The sequence below is a fragment of the Vombatus ursinus genome, unplaced genomic scaffold (genome assembly GCF_900497805.2).
Source record: "Vombatus ursinus unplaced genomic scaffold, bare-nosed wombat genome assembly UNPS02014778.1, whole genome shotgun sequence".
NCBI classification, from domain to species: domain Eukaryota; kingdom Metazoa; phylum Chordata; class Mammalia; order Diprotodontia; family Vombatidae; genus Vombatus; species Vombatus ursinus.
In genome coordinates, this window is record NW_020954556.1 from 12,875,908 (window position 1) to 12,893,267 (window position 17,360).

The window sequence follows — 17,360 nt, forward strand, 5'->3', positions numbered from 1 at the left end:
CCTCTGCACCTCTACACCCAGCAAAACCAGGATTTCAACCCAGGTCTTTTGATGCCAGATCCAGGATATTTATCACTATACCAGGATGACACTGTAATCCAGTATGTAGGATACAATATTTATGGGAAGGAGAGTTATTCTAGACGCAGTGGGAAGTCCTGGCTGTGTAAACCTCAGGTTCTAAACGCTAAAATTAATATAAGGCCAATCTTGGTGGAGCTATTTACTTCTTAAAGGCCAGTCTGGAAAGAATAGGTTTGTAAATTCGAACACTAGCCCTCACTGAGCTGCTGAATGCCTTAGAGTAAATTACTTCATGTTCCTATACTTGGCTTTCTCCATCCTAAAAAAGTAAGTGGTAGAATAACATGCTTGTGAAGACATATGGGAGCTATGGTGACTGGTGCTGCTGAAATGCTCACATTTGTTATGCTTTTAGGGAAACCAGAATTCTGAGGAAGGGACAGCACTAGGAAAAGTTATGTAGTGCAAAATAGATGTCCAATTCAATTTAATTACAAACATTAAATGCCTACTGTGTAAAGGGTTTTGTGCTAGTGTATTGTTTAATTGTCCCTTCATTTCTCCTTCTGGATCATTCCCTTTTTATCTAAATAGGACCCTCCAGGTACTCAGCAACTTGATGTCATGGTCCTCGTCGAGAACTGAGGACAAACAACAACCATATTGAACCCACCTATTGCCCTGAGTGTCAAATTGCAGGGTTTTGCCCAAGTCTCACCTCTTTAGTAGTTTCCTAAAGACAAGAACTCCCCTGTCTCAAATTCCTGATTCCCCACTACCAGGCCCTTTTCATCGTCAATGGAAAATAGTAAGTAAGAAAGTTGATAGAATTCATGCTTTAGAGTGGCTCAGACTAAAATTCTCATCATTGCTTACTTTCCCAGCCCTGGTACAAACAACATATGAAAACCTCCACTCTACACAATGACCACACAAAATGGAGGAGATCCAAGCACCAACACCACATGGAGGAAATCTAGACCTCATACCTTCACTGTTCTAGCCAACTTCAATTGTTGTCTCTTCCAAATCCATTCCAAAAACTATTACTACATATTTTATCCCTACCACTTACAGTTCAGTTGTAGAGAAGATCCACTATTCCCCTTTTCATTATCTAGCTCTCTCTTAAATACCTCTGGGGGAATGCCAGTACTATCAAATGCTACTCAGTTCTCTCCTATTTCCTAGTTCTCTGGAGATAATCTCAAAGTAACCTTCCATTGTTGGTCTGAGGTGTTGCCTGGGTTTTCTTCAGCCTCAAAGCTCTAAGGTACCTTATTTTCCCTACCAGAATGTGAAACTCCTCTCTTTTTTTCAAAATAACTTTGTCCTGAGGTCCATTCCAATCTCCTGCTTGGGATAATATGATAAATAATTCTAGTCTCAATGGCTGATAATGACTTAATATGTTATATCCTCCCTGGCATGCTATTGTGGTTATTACTACTAATGAAAGCATTAGGACTAGGACTACCTGTATCAAAAGTAAAAATATCATATCTACAAGGTCTTTGATGATTTACATAACTGTTTCACATAAGTTGTCTAATGATTTTCATACCAATCCTGTCAGGTAAGGCAAGGCAAGCATTATTATCATATTTAGGTAGAATAAAGAAATTTGGAGAATTTAAATGATTTGTCCCAAGTTACAGAATAAATAGCCTGCAGGACTAAGGGAATTAAGGCCCAAGTCTTTTGACCCCAAGTGAAACTTCCTGTTTTTATTTTTGTTTGTTTTTCTTCTAATATAATTACATTTTAACGCTCTCTTTTGAAACCTTCTGAAAGGCAGCATGGTACAGTGCAAAGAGAACTAGGCGTGAAGCCATAAGGACCTGGGTCTAAGTTCTGCCTCTGACATATGAGCGGCTATCTGCCTTTGTACTGTTAAAACTTAATGCTGTACTAAGATTTTTGGGACACCCTAACTATGTTGCTGTGGAGAAGTCATTTAACCACTTAGGGCTCTGGGCAACTTTTTAAGATGACATTTTGCAGAGAAGTTGATGACCTGAATTGTAGCTCCTAGGTGAGGGAATGCTCCATATCATTGAAACCCCAGGTCTAATCCTTACTCTTATCCCACTTATGATACCTTAAACCATGGGGGGTGAGTAATGAGAAGAATTTGAGGTCCAAGGATAGGGCCAATGAGGGGAGGCATATTTCAGGATGGGATGGGGAGGAAACCTTGCTCAAACTTAAAAAGTATGCCTATGGGAAGGAGTCTCTCTACTACCTCTCTCCTTAAGGACAGTCCTAATGGGAATGAAGCAAAACAAGGGATTGATGGGTTGTGTTATACTGTAAAAGTGAGGTGATACATTTCTGTATGTCCAGGCACATTCTGCAGGATAGTAATAGTGAAAAATATCACTTTATACAGGGCTGGCTTTAGGAAAGCAACTGCTTAATAAGGCATATCTGGAAGGGCATCAGAGTGGATTTTACCTCTGCTCTTTCGATTCAGGAGGCTGCAGCTCCACATAGAAGCTGTCATTTCCATAAGGTGCGAGAGTCAATTCCTAAATTCTAGACTTGTTTTGCCCTCCATTGCTGTTGTCCTGCTGCATTAGGTAATTATGCCTCCTTGCTTTCCTCCATATATATCATACAGTCTATATTATAGATTAATTTTGGTTTGATCACCTTTACTCAGCAGATCATTCAGGAAATTAAGACAAGCAATTAATGATCATTTTACAATGTCAAACCCCAGGTCAATACATAATTAAATCATATTTTAATAGAATGAACATAAAAAGGCAGTTGGGTGGGAGCTGTACTTAGTCACAAACCTGGGTATGGGGGAGGATGGGGAGGAGCTCAAGAAAGACAGCAATTCTATCCTCCCACTACCAATCCAAAAGTAGATGCTGAGTTTTAGCTGTTTTTTTCTACTGCCTTTAAACTTACCAGTTATTTTTCTCCAGGGTCAATTCTGTAGAAACCTCAAATTCTTCTGGTTCATCTATTATTTTTTTAAATCAGAAGATTTACTTTACCTATGAGTTGAATAAGCTCCATAAAGGCATACTATAGGACCATATAGGACTATAGATTTAGAGCTGGGAAAGACCTTAGTGGGAGAGAAGCATTTATTAAGCACCTACTATGTACTTTACACCTTGCTAAGTGATTTACAAAATACTATCTCATTTGAAGCTAGCAGGACTAGCCCTTTTATTTTACAGAAGAGGAGACAGAGGCTAACAAAGGTTAATTGATTTACCCAAGGTCACACAGCATAAAATGACAGAATCAGGATTTGAACTCAGGTTTTCTAACTCAAATCTAGCATTCTTTCTACTACACCGCTGTATGATAGTCCAACTTGCTTAGATTCTGAAGATGCTATTGCTTAGAAGGTGAGCACAATTTTTACTTAGATATCTGAGTCCTAAGGAGGGAGGATTTATTCATTTGTATTTATGTATTTGTTTTTGGACGAAGTTTTGGACAAGTTGAAGAGGAGAAAGGGTAAATGGAATGGGATCAGGGAAAGAAACTGGGAAGAGCAATGGCTTCCTTTAATTTTTACATAAGCCTTTATAGGCTCTGAATCATTGAACAACAACTGTTCATTGTGTAAGGCACTGGAAAGCATCTCCTGATGTTAACACACTGTACATTTTTATTGTTCAGTCATTTCAGCCATGTCTAACTCTTCGTTACCCATTTGGGGTTTTCTTGGTAAAGATACTGGAGTGGTTTGCCATTTCCTTCTTTAGCCCATTTTACAGATAAGGAAACTGAGGCAAACGGTGTTAAGTGACTTGCCCAGAGTTACATAGCTAGTAGGTGTTTGAGACCAGATTTGGACTCACATCTTCCTTATCCAGGGCTGGCTCTCTATCTACTGCTCCACCTAGCTGCCCCACTTATTAAGCTTACTATGTATGAAGTACTGTGCTGAAAGCACTGTGAATATAAACACAAAATCAAAACAGTCATTGTCATCAACAATTGACATTCTAATGGGCGACACAACACATACTAGGAAAAGGTGAACAGAGAAGGAAGTTATAGTCTGGGAGTCTCAAAGATAATGAATGTAATACCTTAGCAATTCATTAATACACTCTTTCTACAAGCTATGGTAAGAGTGATTAGATTATAATTCTTGGAGAGTGGGGAAAGTATGTGGTTTGGGTCCTAATTCCCCTCCCATTGCAATACTGGACTTTGCCTCTGAAATTCTAGGCTCTGATTAGTGAGTAAGATATTACCTTATCTTAATAAATGGGACTCTCGACTCCTGGCCCTGGGTTCCAGAAGAAACCTCCTAGTGCAGGGGTGGGGAACCTGCGGCCTTGAGGCCTAGTCACAGAGAGGGAGACAGCCCTATCTTCTCACTTTTTCTATTATTCAGTCTTTCAGTCTTTCAGTCATGTCTTACTCTTCCTGACCTCATGAACCATTGACCACTAGGCACTTCTATCCTCCCCTATCTCTTGAAGACTGTACTGTCCAAATTCATGTTCCTTGTTCCCATATTATCAATCCATCTCATCCTCTTCAAACTCCTCTTTATGTGTTGTTTTCCCTCATTAGAATGTAAGCTCTTTGCTCCTAAAGATCATCTCACCTTTGTATTAGTACAGTGTAAGCCCTTGATAAATGCTTTATCATTCACTCATTCAGGGTCTCAAACAATGCTTAGCTAAGTGGCCTAATTCTTCCCAAACTTGGCCTCTGTTTGTCTGGTTTGGAGTGCAGAGCAAAAGCAGAACTAGGAGCAGGGAAGGGAGAGAGAGTTAGGTGAAAGCTTGGAAGAAATATCAGATACTATTGAGAGCTTACAGGGTCAAGTCAAACTGAAAGATTAAATTGTTTACATATGTAAAATGGTCATAGTTTTACACCCACATTCACAGGGTATTTATCCATTAATAAATCAAAGGAATCACAAAGCATGTGTAAATCATGACTTCCTAGATACAATTTAAACCTCACCTTTCATGCAGTGTCAGAGTTGGTATTTGTCACTGAACCATCATCACACTTCCTTGGAAAATAAAACAGTTCAGAAAAGAGAGAAAATAATATTTTGGGGGAGGGGGTAGCCTCTAGCAATGAATCACTCAGATCAGATTTTTGCAGTTTTTATCTCTAATAAGTTCTGAGGGTTGTTTTTGTTTGTTTTGTTCTTTAGAATATTTATGATCTGAAAAAGTGATAGTGAGAATGAGAGACAACAGATGGACAGTCTGGATACTATATTGCTATGAACTAACCCCATATTAAAGGAACCTGAAGCAGGCCTCCAATGTGTTCAGTTGATCCTTTATGGAGGATTTATGGGAAACCATGAATAGGAATTGTATAGAATGATAAGGCCCTGAGGAGCTGTGATAGGCCCAGGTGGAAGAAGTACCCACATCAATGAATTCTTGGATTCATCAACAAATATACATGGAGGAAAACAAAGGGGGATCTTGTTATGAGCTCTGAAGGTTTCTTTTTATTCTACTCTTCATCCCTCATCATCTCTACTCTAAATACAACTAAAACACAATCTTTGGTGGGGTGGTGAGGGGGTAAGGGAGGGGAAGGCATTCTCTAAAGGAATCTGATCTTATCTAATCCTTATCAGTTCCTCTATTTACTAGTTCTCCTCTTTAGAGTTTCTGACTTGGGTCTGATCTCTAAAATAAAAGCCTATATATACTCATATCTTGTGGGAAGGGAGGAAACTTACTGGGAATTAGATTGGGTTCATCATAAAAATATATAAGCAAGGAGGGTCATACTGTCACTGGCTACTGAGGAGACCCAGAAGTGAGGCTGAGGTGTCTTTCTTCACTAGGCCTTTATTAAGTAGTAATTATCTGGAGTGGAAATGATAATCTATCTTAAATATCTTCATAGGCCTAGTTATTTAGTATGGGCAATAAAAGAAATGAAACACAAAAATAAAAATAATTACAGTATTTGGGGGCCCCTTTACAATGTGCAATCAAATTTGTCTTCCAGTGACTTTTCTTTTATTGGCAAGAGATGCACCTTCCATTCAAATCTATTAGCAAACACTCACAAGCCATTGTTATCTTGTCAATTGCATCTTTAATTAAAGCTTCATTTGGGCCACTCTAATCACTTCTACATTGTGAACCACTGGGGCTTTAAATGTACTTTGATGAAAATGACAGCAATTTGTATTTGGTTTCCCCTACCTGGGGGTGTTGGTGGTAGTGGAGATAATATAAAGAGAGTTTGAGAGTGTAGGAGGAGTAAAGTTCACTTCAAAATAACATAGATCCTTGGTTTGAGAAGATCTAAATGCCCTTTTATCCCCCTTTGTAATTATTATATTTTTTGTAATGATATTATGCCAGGATAGTTTAGTGAAATAATGGACCCAATTCTACTGCAGAAAAGGATGGCAGAGTTACAAAGGTGCATTAACCCTTCCCCACCATTAAGATACCATTTAGTAAATTGCCGCTTCCATTACACTGAATAGCACTGGGTGCCAGGAAGAATTAATGTATTTCCCAAATAGGAGCAATTTACTCTCTCCCTTCTAACAGCAACGGGTCTTTGTTTGCTATTTAGAAGGATGCTTTTCTTTAGGGGACCACAGAAAACTTGAGTCATAAATGGAAACCATCTTCCTGTCATGTGATGGGTGGGTACCCACATGTGTTATCATTCCTATTCTGCCCTTATGCAATGAGAATGAAAAGATTAAAAATTATACATGCCTCATTTACGTAGTCTCCAAAAAAATCTAGATGCTCTGACAAGACTGGACAATGGATTTACTTGTGGGAAAAGAGATATATTTATTTTGATAGTCTTCACGATTCAAAGTTTAGAGATGCTAGGGATCTTAGACATCTTTTAGTCCAATGTCCTCCATTTGACATATGAGTAAACTGAGGCCCAAGAAGGAAAGGTCACAAAGGTAGTAAAAGGAAATGCTAGAATCTGATCTCAGTTTTTATGACTATAAACCTAGTGCTCTTTTCACTGCATACTGATCACTGCTACTGTATTGACCTGACTGCAATCCCTGTAAATTGTCAAAATTAGGAAAAAACATTTCCTTAGCCAAGGCTGGTCATTTTGCATGTAGAGAACTGGCCTCGCTATCCTGATCTAATCATGAACCCACCTGGAATCCATCATTCTGGCTCATGAAATAGATTCAATGATGTGAATAATAATTTAGGAACTTATGCAGAGGCTCACACCTGGAAGAGTCACAAGAAATAAAGATAGGCTTAAACGAAAGGAGGCAGTGAGGGAACTCACGAAAGGGCAACTCCATCCTGCCTTTATTCCCTTTTTGTTTTATGGAAATTTCATTCAGGGAGGACACCTTTAGTGAGTTGGCTCTGAGTAGATGATTATATTCTTATTCTACTTGGCAGGATCTATACATTGAGGGAGAGAGACATCGGTAAATTGAGGAAGGGCAGTTTACAAATTGGGCTGCTTAGTGGCACAGTGGATAGAGCATTGGGCTTGAAACCAGAAAGTCTCCTCTTCCTGAGTTCAAATCTACCCTGAGACACTTATTAACTGTGTGACCCTGGGCAAGTCACTTAACCCTGTTTGCCTCTTTTTCCAGATCTGTAAAATAAGCTGGAGAAGGAATGGTGAAGCATTCGAGTAAATTTGCCAAGAAAACTCCAAATAGGATCATGAAGAGTTGGACAAGACTGAATACAAGCTTGCAAATTAACTTTCTGTAGATTTTAAGGTATTTTTTCACTAGTTGAATTATTTTTTTTAAATCAAAGGAAAAAAGTATGTTCATAGTGTTTTTTAAAATTTGTAGTAATTTTAAAAGTTTTAAAATACCCCCAAAGTATTTATGGACTAGGTCTAAGATTTACAAAGGTGTAAATCTCCTGGCACGTTTTTCACAACAAAGAGGCAAATGTCAGACTAAAGTTGTATGCTTCTCCACTCTACCTTACCTAGATTCAGAAGTCTTTCCCCCTTGCCATTGTCCGTAGTACGTAATAGTCCATGCCAGCAGTCTGTTCAGTAGCATTTTGCAAAGTAAATTTTTTGTTTTGTTTTGTTTTGTTTTCAAAAATAGAAATATTTATACCTTTTATCACATTCCACATCAGGTCTCAGACTTGTATCTAACTTTGTTCCTTAGCTCTCCTCACCTCTGCCTGTTAGATCTGGCTCAAAGATCAGCTCAAATGCCACCTCCTACATAAATCCTTTGCTGATCTATTCAGTTGCTGGTACCATCCCTGCTAAAATGTTGAATAAATCTTATATTTGTATGCATGTGTTGTTTCTCTTTTTAGAATATAAGCTCCCAAAGGGCAGAGACTTTTTTTATATTTGTTTTCTGCGTCCCTAATAACTAATCTCTGGCAGATAGTAGATACTGAATGAATGAATGAATGAATGAATGAATAAGTGATACAATCTACCTTTCAATTGTAGGTCAAAAGGCAATGTGTGCTCCTTGATCATAAACAGAACTATATTCCAAAACCTGAAGTTCTTCATGCTTATCAAATCATTTGGGTTGCTTTTATCACTCTCATAACACTCTCCTTAGACCCCATTTCACTAGTCCTATTAGCTAATCTCATCATTCAGTTTGAGAGGTGACATCAAGCTTTTGTTGAAAAAAGGCTACTCTATTTCCAATGGGTTTGAAAGTAGGGGGAAGACAGAGAGATGTTCTAACTGAAAAGTCTTGCCAGAAAGCAGGGTGGTTGTGAGAGATTTAGGGGGAGAGATTTAGGCCGTAAACACAGCAGTCAGTTTTAGGCAATAAACACAGAGGCTAGAAATTTCAGATGTCAGAAGGATATGAACTGTGAATGCCATATTGTGTGTATATATACGTATTGCATGTATGTATACAATATATATTTGTGTATATATAGACAAATGTATGCATATGCATATATGTATGTGTACATATACACATGCATGCATATTTTATATATGTGTGTGTGCCTGTATTTATGTACATATATTTAAAAATACAGAACTGTGATTTCATAAGTTCCACATATGGGAACTCCTTGTACTAAGGCAGATAACTGTTCTCTAATTTATTTGGTTATGGACAGGTTAAATGACTTGTCCAGAGTCACATTATATGTTAGAAGCAGGACTTGAACCTCTTAACAAGGAGGCCTGTCCTCTTCCCCCTATACCTCACTTCTCCTGTTTATTTAACACTTTTAAGTTTTACAAAGCACTTTCTTCACAATAACAATATAAGATTGATGGTGCAGATACTAGTTAATGTCCTCATTTTACTGATAAGGAAACTGAGGGGCAAAGAATTGAAGAGGCTTGCTCAAGGTTCCACCATGAGTAAGGGCCTGACCTTTTGATTCCATGTCTTTCTGTGACACCACAAAGGGATAGGGAAGGAATGGCAAGAAATGGTTGTCCTGAGCTGGACAGTGTCTGTATGGCAACTGGGCGGCTTGGGGACTTCTCTAAGCCATAGTTGTGGGGTAAAAGTTGGCTTTCTTGTATCAGCATTCTTAGAGAAAATGGAACCTGAATCATCCAGCTCTTAGCATTGGGAGAGGGCCTAAGTAGTTTGTGAAGGAGCAGGAACAGGAAGGGGCCCTATCTCTCGGAGTAGCATATGGCTAACTAAAGGGTTCTTGAATCGCCTCCAACCTCTCTCCCTTGTTACACAGTAGTAGCTTTTATAAACAAAAGCTTGCCCATGCTGCTTCCTTATTTAAAAGTTCAATTGTCTTTCTTTAGGAGGCTAAGCTAAGGCAATGTAAAAAAATCCCATTTTTGTGGAAAGATGCAAGGTGGTAATACAGAAGAACTGGACTCTAAATTTTGCCATAAAAAAGATGATTTTGCATGGAGTTTCTTTCAATTTACCATCTGTCCTTCACTAAGCTGGATACCGACCTCTCTCCACTCTATTCCATCCTCCTCTCTATTTCTCTAAATGATATCATTTCACTACCACTATCTTTACTTTTGGTTTTATTCCATGCTATGTTTCCTGCCTTAAATCAACTCCACTCTCTAAATCTAGCAAGCAATGTCAAGGTCTTGTGGAACCAGCACCCTTACTTCTCTACAGTAGACAGTTTTCTTATATTATAGAATTTAAAGCCAGAAGAGGGCTTAGAGATCACATAGGGCAATCCCTTCATTTGGTATACATAGAAAATGAGAATTTCCCAGTCCTAGTTCCTGTCCTGCCAAGAAATAGAAAAGAGAGAAGGCTCAAGATCCTGTGTGGTAGGGGGCTGAACCAAATATGTAAGTGTTCATGGAAGCCTTTTGAATAAGACTGTTTTTGACACTGCAGATACCAGCCCAAAAATTGGATCAGAAATATCCATACAGCAGTGTAATTGGAAAAAGAAATGAATGTTTGTCTTTGGTTTCATATTATTGCTTCTCAGAAGAAAGCTCCTTACAATAATTTTCTGGTCCAGTTCACTACACTCTCCTACAAAAGTTGGAGGGAAAGGGTGGAAAGCAGGACTAGAGAATGTATACAATCTGAACTTCACTAATTTATCTTACTGAATCTACATAGAATCTCTGTACAGAAGTTAGTTGTTTTTTTTTTTAATCCCTTCCCTGGCTTTATCTTAATTTTTCATCAAAACCCTGTCAAGGCAATGGGGATAGAATATGCAAATTTTTGCAAATGTGCCTGGGGAGACAGAGAGAAAGAACTAAAACCTTTCAAATCAAATTTTGGAAATATCTTAGAGACTGGCATTTTGCAGCCATCTTCGTAGAATTAGAAACTGTCCCTACTGCTCTCCTCCCCTCCAGAGGGTCTCCTTTTTAAAGAGGCACAGTCTGACATTTAGCTGGCCTCCTAATGACTGCTCTCCAGGAAGAGCCCATGTGTATCTAAGCAGAAGGTTCTTTCAGCAATAATGATTTCACATCATTGTCTTCCCTCAGGGCTGAGGCCTCTGGAGTTTCTATTCCTGTCATGTCATTAAGACTCATATTCATTGTGAATGCAAAAACCCAACTGTTCAAACTATCTTCTATGACAAGATCAGGGAGCAAACTAAGGAAGAAAACCAGAAAAGTATGAGCTGATGATGATCCACCCTATCTGCAACCCCAAGGAGAAGACCACACATGGGGATTGGGCGGAGAGGCTTGTTTAAAAAAAAACAAAAAGGAATCCTCCCAAGCAGATGCAACCAAGGGGCCTTTAAAAGACTAGTATGTGCAGTGCATAGAGCACTGGCCTTGAAGTCAGGAGAACCTGAGTTCAGATCCGACCTCAGACCAAACACTTGACACTTACTAGCTGTGTGATCCTGGGCAAGTCATTTAACCCCAATTGCCTAAAAAAAAAAAAGAAAGGAAGAAAGAAAAAAAGACTAGTATGAAGAAAACAGATTAAGTTTGCTCTGCTTGGCCACAGAGTAACTGTGGACAGCTCAATATAAAGAAAAACTTCCTAACAGTTTGATCTGCCCCAAAGTAGAATGGGCCACCTTGGGAAATAGTTGCTTTTGCATTACTGAAGGATTCAGTGAATGGATATATGATTATTTGTCAAGGATTAGGGGATTCTCAGTCAAATATGGGTTGGCAAGATGATCTCTGTCATCTTTCCAACACTGAGATGCTGTGATTTTGTGTGACCACCATCCATCTCTACTCTAGGGTGGCCACTGACAGAGTATCTGGAAGAGAATGATGATGAAGAGAAATAAGTAAGCTGGTGGAGGCAGATTATTGCCCACAAATACATATATCTATCTATCTATCTATCTATCTATCTATCTATCTATCTATCTATCTATCTATCTATATATACATATATATAATGTTAGTATCTTACTAACAGGTGTTCTGATTTGGCAAGACACTTTGGTTTGTATGAGGAAAAGTAATATAAAATCCAGGGTGATAATTAGTAATGTCTAGAGATGGGGGAGGGGAGTTCTTTGGGCTGGTGATTTATCTTTTGACCTCTGGTTTTATTTACTAAATGAACCACAGAATCATGGAATCCCAGAGTTGAAAAGGACTCCAATTCTATCTGTACCTTAATGGAATCCTCTTTACACCATCACCAACAAGTAGCCACCTTTGCCAGAAGACTTTCACTGAGGAGAAGCCCATTCACTGCCTTTTGTGGCAGCCCATTCCACTTTGGGATAGCACTAATTGTTACAAAATTCTGTTGTTGATGATGTTGTTTTCCTTACACCTAGTTTAAATTTGCTTCTCTGAAAATCCCAGCCACTCTTCCTTTGGCCCCACTTCTCCAGAAATTACTTCAACTGGAAAAACCAAATAGACCAAAACCAAAAAATGCATCATCCTCATTCTTGAGTTTTGGAATAATTGGCTCCCTTGTTCTTAGTATTGTGAAGATACTCAAGGCCCTTACTGTGTCAAGAACCCTAAAGATGGACGTTCAATAACACACTCTCTCTCTGAGAGGCTTGATCATCACTATCAACAAACATTTATTAAGAACCGAACTGTTCAGAGTACTATACTAAGTACTGGGTGAGATATGGTTAAAATAAGACACAGACCCTGGCCTCAAGAGTCTGCCGAGTAAATGGTGCTCAGAGAATATGCTGGTGAGACTTCCTAACAACTTCTGGATAAGAGCCATATAGTCAGAATCTGATAGAATTCCAATGATGGAGGGACATTACTAACTATGTATTCCAACACATACCTCCAAAAGATCCACCCACCCCACAAATATTAATGTACCTAACTATTGGTAGCCCAGCTTTTGCTTTATCCCAACTCATGCAATGGGGAGCCCACTCAATACTTTCTGAGGTGGCTCATTCCACTTTTGTCTAGCTCTAATTGTTAGAAACTTGTTTATTTTTCCTGGCCTCAATACTATGTATCTGTGTAACTTTTCCATCACTCCTAGTTCTAACGTCTGGTACCAAATAGAGTAAGTCTAACCTTCTTCCAAGTCATAAGCCCTTCAAATACTAGAAGACAAATGTTATGTCTTCTTGTCACTCAACTTTCCTTTTCTCCAGGATAAATATCCAAGTTCCCTCAAACAATACTCCTTAAACCTGGATGTGAGGTCCTTCACTATCCTCTCCTCTGAACATTTTCCAGTTTATTATTAGGTGACCAGCTAATGTAATAGCCACTTGGAAGGCATCATGAAGATCCAAGATCTAAAATATTATCTGGACAAGAACCAGAACATCACCAAGCCCTTTGTTTTCTAAATGATTAGGCTGTAAAGTCCATAGAGTAATTAAGTTTTGTTTCTGTGATGGTCATTCATCAGATATTACTGGATGTAACCATCACCAAGAGGTCACCTATTCCAAACCATATCTGGCTAAGACTTGCCTCTAAAACATCCCTGATAGGGGCAGCTAGGTTGCGCAGTAGGTAGAGCTCTGGTCTTGAAGTCAGAAGGACATGAGTTCAAATCCAGTCTCAGACACATGACACTTACTAGCTGTGTGACCCTGGGCAAGTCACTTAACCCCTATTGCCTCACTAAAAAAGCAAAAAAAAAAAAATTTAAAAAAAAAAGGGGGCAGCTAGGTGGCGTAGTGGATAGAGCACCGGCCCCGAAGTCAGGAGGACCTGAGTTCAAATCCGGCCTCAGACCAAACACTTGACGCTTACTAGCTGTGTGACCCTGGGCAAGTCACTTAACCCCAACTGCCTAAGCAAAAAAAAAAAAAAAAAAATATCCCTGAAAGTGATCAGTCAGCCTCCACTTGAAGACCTCCATTTGATCAACCAAGTTTCAGCATAAGGGTGAAACTTATTATATTTAAAAGTTTGCTCGTAGTTCCATTTCCCAGTCCCCCAAAACACAAATAATTCATATCATCCAATGGGCCACTAAGAATGTTCCTGACTGCCTTTTGGGGGTAATCTAACATTGCCCCACATGTCCTTCAAGGACCATGATAGATGCCGCTTCTTCAGGATTAAGATATAGCTTCGATAAGTTGTAGGAAAATTTCCCTTCCTTAATGCTTTCTCTACTTTTAACCTCTAAAGAAGATTAAAAAAACAAACAAACAAACAGACTACATGTAAAATCATGAAACTCTAAATCTCTCTATTAACACAGGCTCTTTCATAATGGTTGTAATTAGCCGAGAGACCAGCCTTATACAGGAGGATAGGGGAATATTCACCGTTATGGCAGTGCGAGTTTGGGAATAGACAGGGAAAGAAATGTTGAAGAGGGGAGGGTGTTTTGTTTCAAAAAAACAAACAAACAAACAAACAAACAAACAAAAACTACCACACAACGAAGGGAACAGAGCATTCCCTTACAGGCCTACGAGGAATGCACATAGGATATCCTAAGAAATTCATGTTAAATTCAGTCACATTAATGGCCTCACTTAAAAAAAATAATCAAAGTCATGCCATCTGAGGGTGTTTAAATATAGGGGATTATTTTTGCTGTTTGATTCACACAGCACCACCAAGGCTCCAAGAATCTGGCTCAGAACTTGGCTCATTTACACCTAGTACAATCCCAGTATTATGACTGTTCTACAAGACTGGGAATATAACTCACAAAAAGGGCAATAGAAGTAAACTGGAAAATGAATACTAAAAAGAAAAATCCTAAAAAGAATAGACAGCCATTTAATTACAGCATAAGAATGTTGTTTGAGAATCCCTTTGTATCTTTTAAATGTGGTGGAGATAGAAGGTCCACTCAATCTAATTCTCATACCTACAGAGTTAAAAGAGGGGAGGAGGGTTGGGCATGAGTAGGGATGGATTCTTGTGGCCCTAAGGCAAAGATGAGAGAAATAGATCAGTGCTGTTGTCTGTTCAGCAGAATTTAAAGAAAATGGGTTTTATTTGAACACCAGCTCAGAATGATAGAACTCAATTCAGTTCTATGATGGAATTCAGTATGAAAATGGGTTTCCAAGTGACATCATAAAGCATACATGACACTGAACCACTATGTAAATGGCCTTTTCTTTTTTCTCGACCCTATGTGCTTAGTTATAGTAACACACACACGTGATTTCAAATCTCAACAACTTCCTGGCAGGGGAGGAGAGAAGAAAATGGGATCCAGCCTTCAGCAAGGTGGCAGAGAGGCATCTGCAGGACTTACTCATTTGTCTGTGGTTTAAAACTGCTGAGAAAGGACTGTGGATTCGTTAAGGAAACTAAATGGCATTTCCCCCAGGGACTGGCCTTTCTTTAGGAGCTAGAGAGCACATCTAGGAAGCTTTCAGGAAACTGAAGAAGGATGTATGCTCTGTGCAACTTAATTTTACTTTCTTGATGTAATAGATGGAGAAAGGCATAGTTCAGAGATCTAACTTCTAGAACAAGCGACTTCTTTTGCCTGCTTACTTCAGAGTGAGCAGTAATGAAACTGCTTGTTCAGTAAATGAATCCCAGGCTCTGCCAGGGCTAGAGAAAGGTGAATGAGCATGGTCCATTAAACAAGGGTGCAGAGAGCTGAAGGCTTTCTGAAAGGTGACAACAATAGGCTAAGCTAGACTTTCAGTGCACCTAGTTCTGGTGAGTCTTTTCATTTCATATTCTCCATCTCTATGCTTCAGAATATTATTCTTTTTTGGCTAGGCAAGGGGGTTAAGTGACTTGCCCAGGGTCACACATCTAGTAGGTGTCAAGTGTCTGAGACCAGATTTGAACTCAGGTCCTCCTGACTCCAGGGCCAGTGCTGTATCCACTGCACCACCTAGCTGCCTCTTCTGAATTTTTTTTACGTGATCCCGTTTGGTGTATGGCCAATGGATTACTAAGGGATGGCTACCATGACCCAGTTTAAGGACTGGCTTATTAAAGGAGAGAGGAATTGAGGTGAGCTTTCCATTATAAGGAAGAAGATGACTTAGCAAATGGGAAGTATGATGTGATACATGACAGGGTAGAGAGCTGTGTGTGATGGTATTGAAAGGAGGAAGCTAAATGTAGGCTCTTTAGATTGGAGTAAAGGGAGAGGGGTTGCAAAGGGTAGATTCAAGGCAAGGTGGTACAGGTGAAATTTGATGAGGAGGAAGCCTCAGGATTCTGCCTTATTCTTGTTTCCCAATGAGATGTGCAAACAAACAATTGCAAGATGATGAGTCTGGAAGCATAAACATAATTGACTATGATTGTATTCTCATGTAGGTATATTTTTGATGTAAAATAACCATGATAATGAATGTGAGGTGATTTCCCACCCAGGGAATTCCTATTTTCAAGTCTGGTAAACTGACTTATCTGAGATTTTGAGTAAACCCTTCAAACCTCTCTGAGCCTCAGTTTCTCCCATCTGTCAAATGGAGATTATAAGACACCACCACCTTTTTCAGGCGCCCGAGTGAAGAATCTAGCTCTGCTGACCTAAGGAAATAACATGAGAGCCCAACTTAGTATAGCATACCGACAAAACCCATAACAGCCTCAGCAACAACTGACTGGTAGAGCCTTTCTCTCAATCCCTCACAATCCCTGTCGTGCAGAAAGTTAAAACCATTGGGAACCAACAAATTCTTTTATGGGCACAGCTATCAAAATCTGTTAAAACCATCTGTTTCTCTGGCTGTTTTTCCTTCAAGTGTTTTTCCTTCATGGGCTCTTTCCTAACAATAAAAAAAAAGTCTATTCTAAAATAACCAAGATGCTATGACTAAGACTAAGAGGTACATATCCAGTTTATGAGAGAAATTGCTTCCTAAAGAGGAATTTGGTTCATCTTGTGTGGAGAAAAAGGCAATGTCTCCACAAATATTATAGTTGCAGAAAGAAAATAACCCACCCCTTCATTAAGATGGCCTCAGACAAGATTTATATTTGCTCTCCTAATTGCTGCTGGAATTTACCATGACTGAAAGCTTAAAGCTTGTAACTGAATTTGTCTAGTGAGTGAAAAGGGGGTGGAGGAGTGTTTCTTCCAGCCTATGGTACACTCTCTTGCTGACCTTGAAGGGTGGCAGGGGTTAATCATTTGATGCATTTTTGTAGTACCTATCATTTCAGTGTTTCCATTCTGTCTTTGACTTCCTTTGGCCTTAGAGGAGAAATGAGAATTAATCTCTCTCTCTCTCTCTCTCTCTCTGTTTTCTTTACTCGGTTTCTCTTTTTCTTTCTCTGAGTCTCTTTCTGTTTCTGTCTCCATTGCTCTCTGTCCCTATGTCTGTTGCTGTGTCTGTGTTTTTGTTCCTCTATCACTCTCTCTGTTTCTGTCTGTCTCTGTGTCTACCTGTGTATGTTCTTCTGTTACTGTCTATTTCTGTTGCTGTCTCTATCTTTCTTTCTGTGTTTGTCTCTCTGTCACTCTGTCTCTTCATCCATGTCTCTCTGTATGTGTCTATTTCTTTCTTTCTCTCTCTCTCTCTCTCTCTCTCTCTCTCTCT

General features: G+C 39.2%; 1 protein-coding gene across 1 annotated transcript in view; it reads right to left on the minus strand.

Annotated features, from left to right (window-relative positions):
- UNC5D (unc-5 netrin receptor D) overlaps positions 1-17,360 on the minus strand; it is a 349,386-nt gene that overhangs the window by 67,993 nt on the left and 264,033 nt on the right. The gene's annotated exons all lie outside the window — the stretch shown is intronic.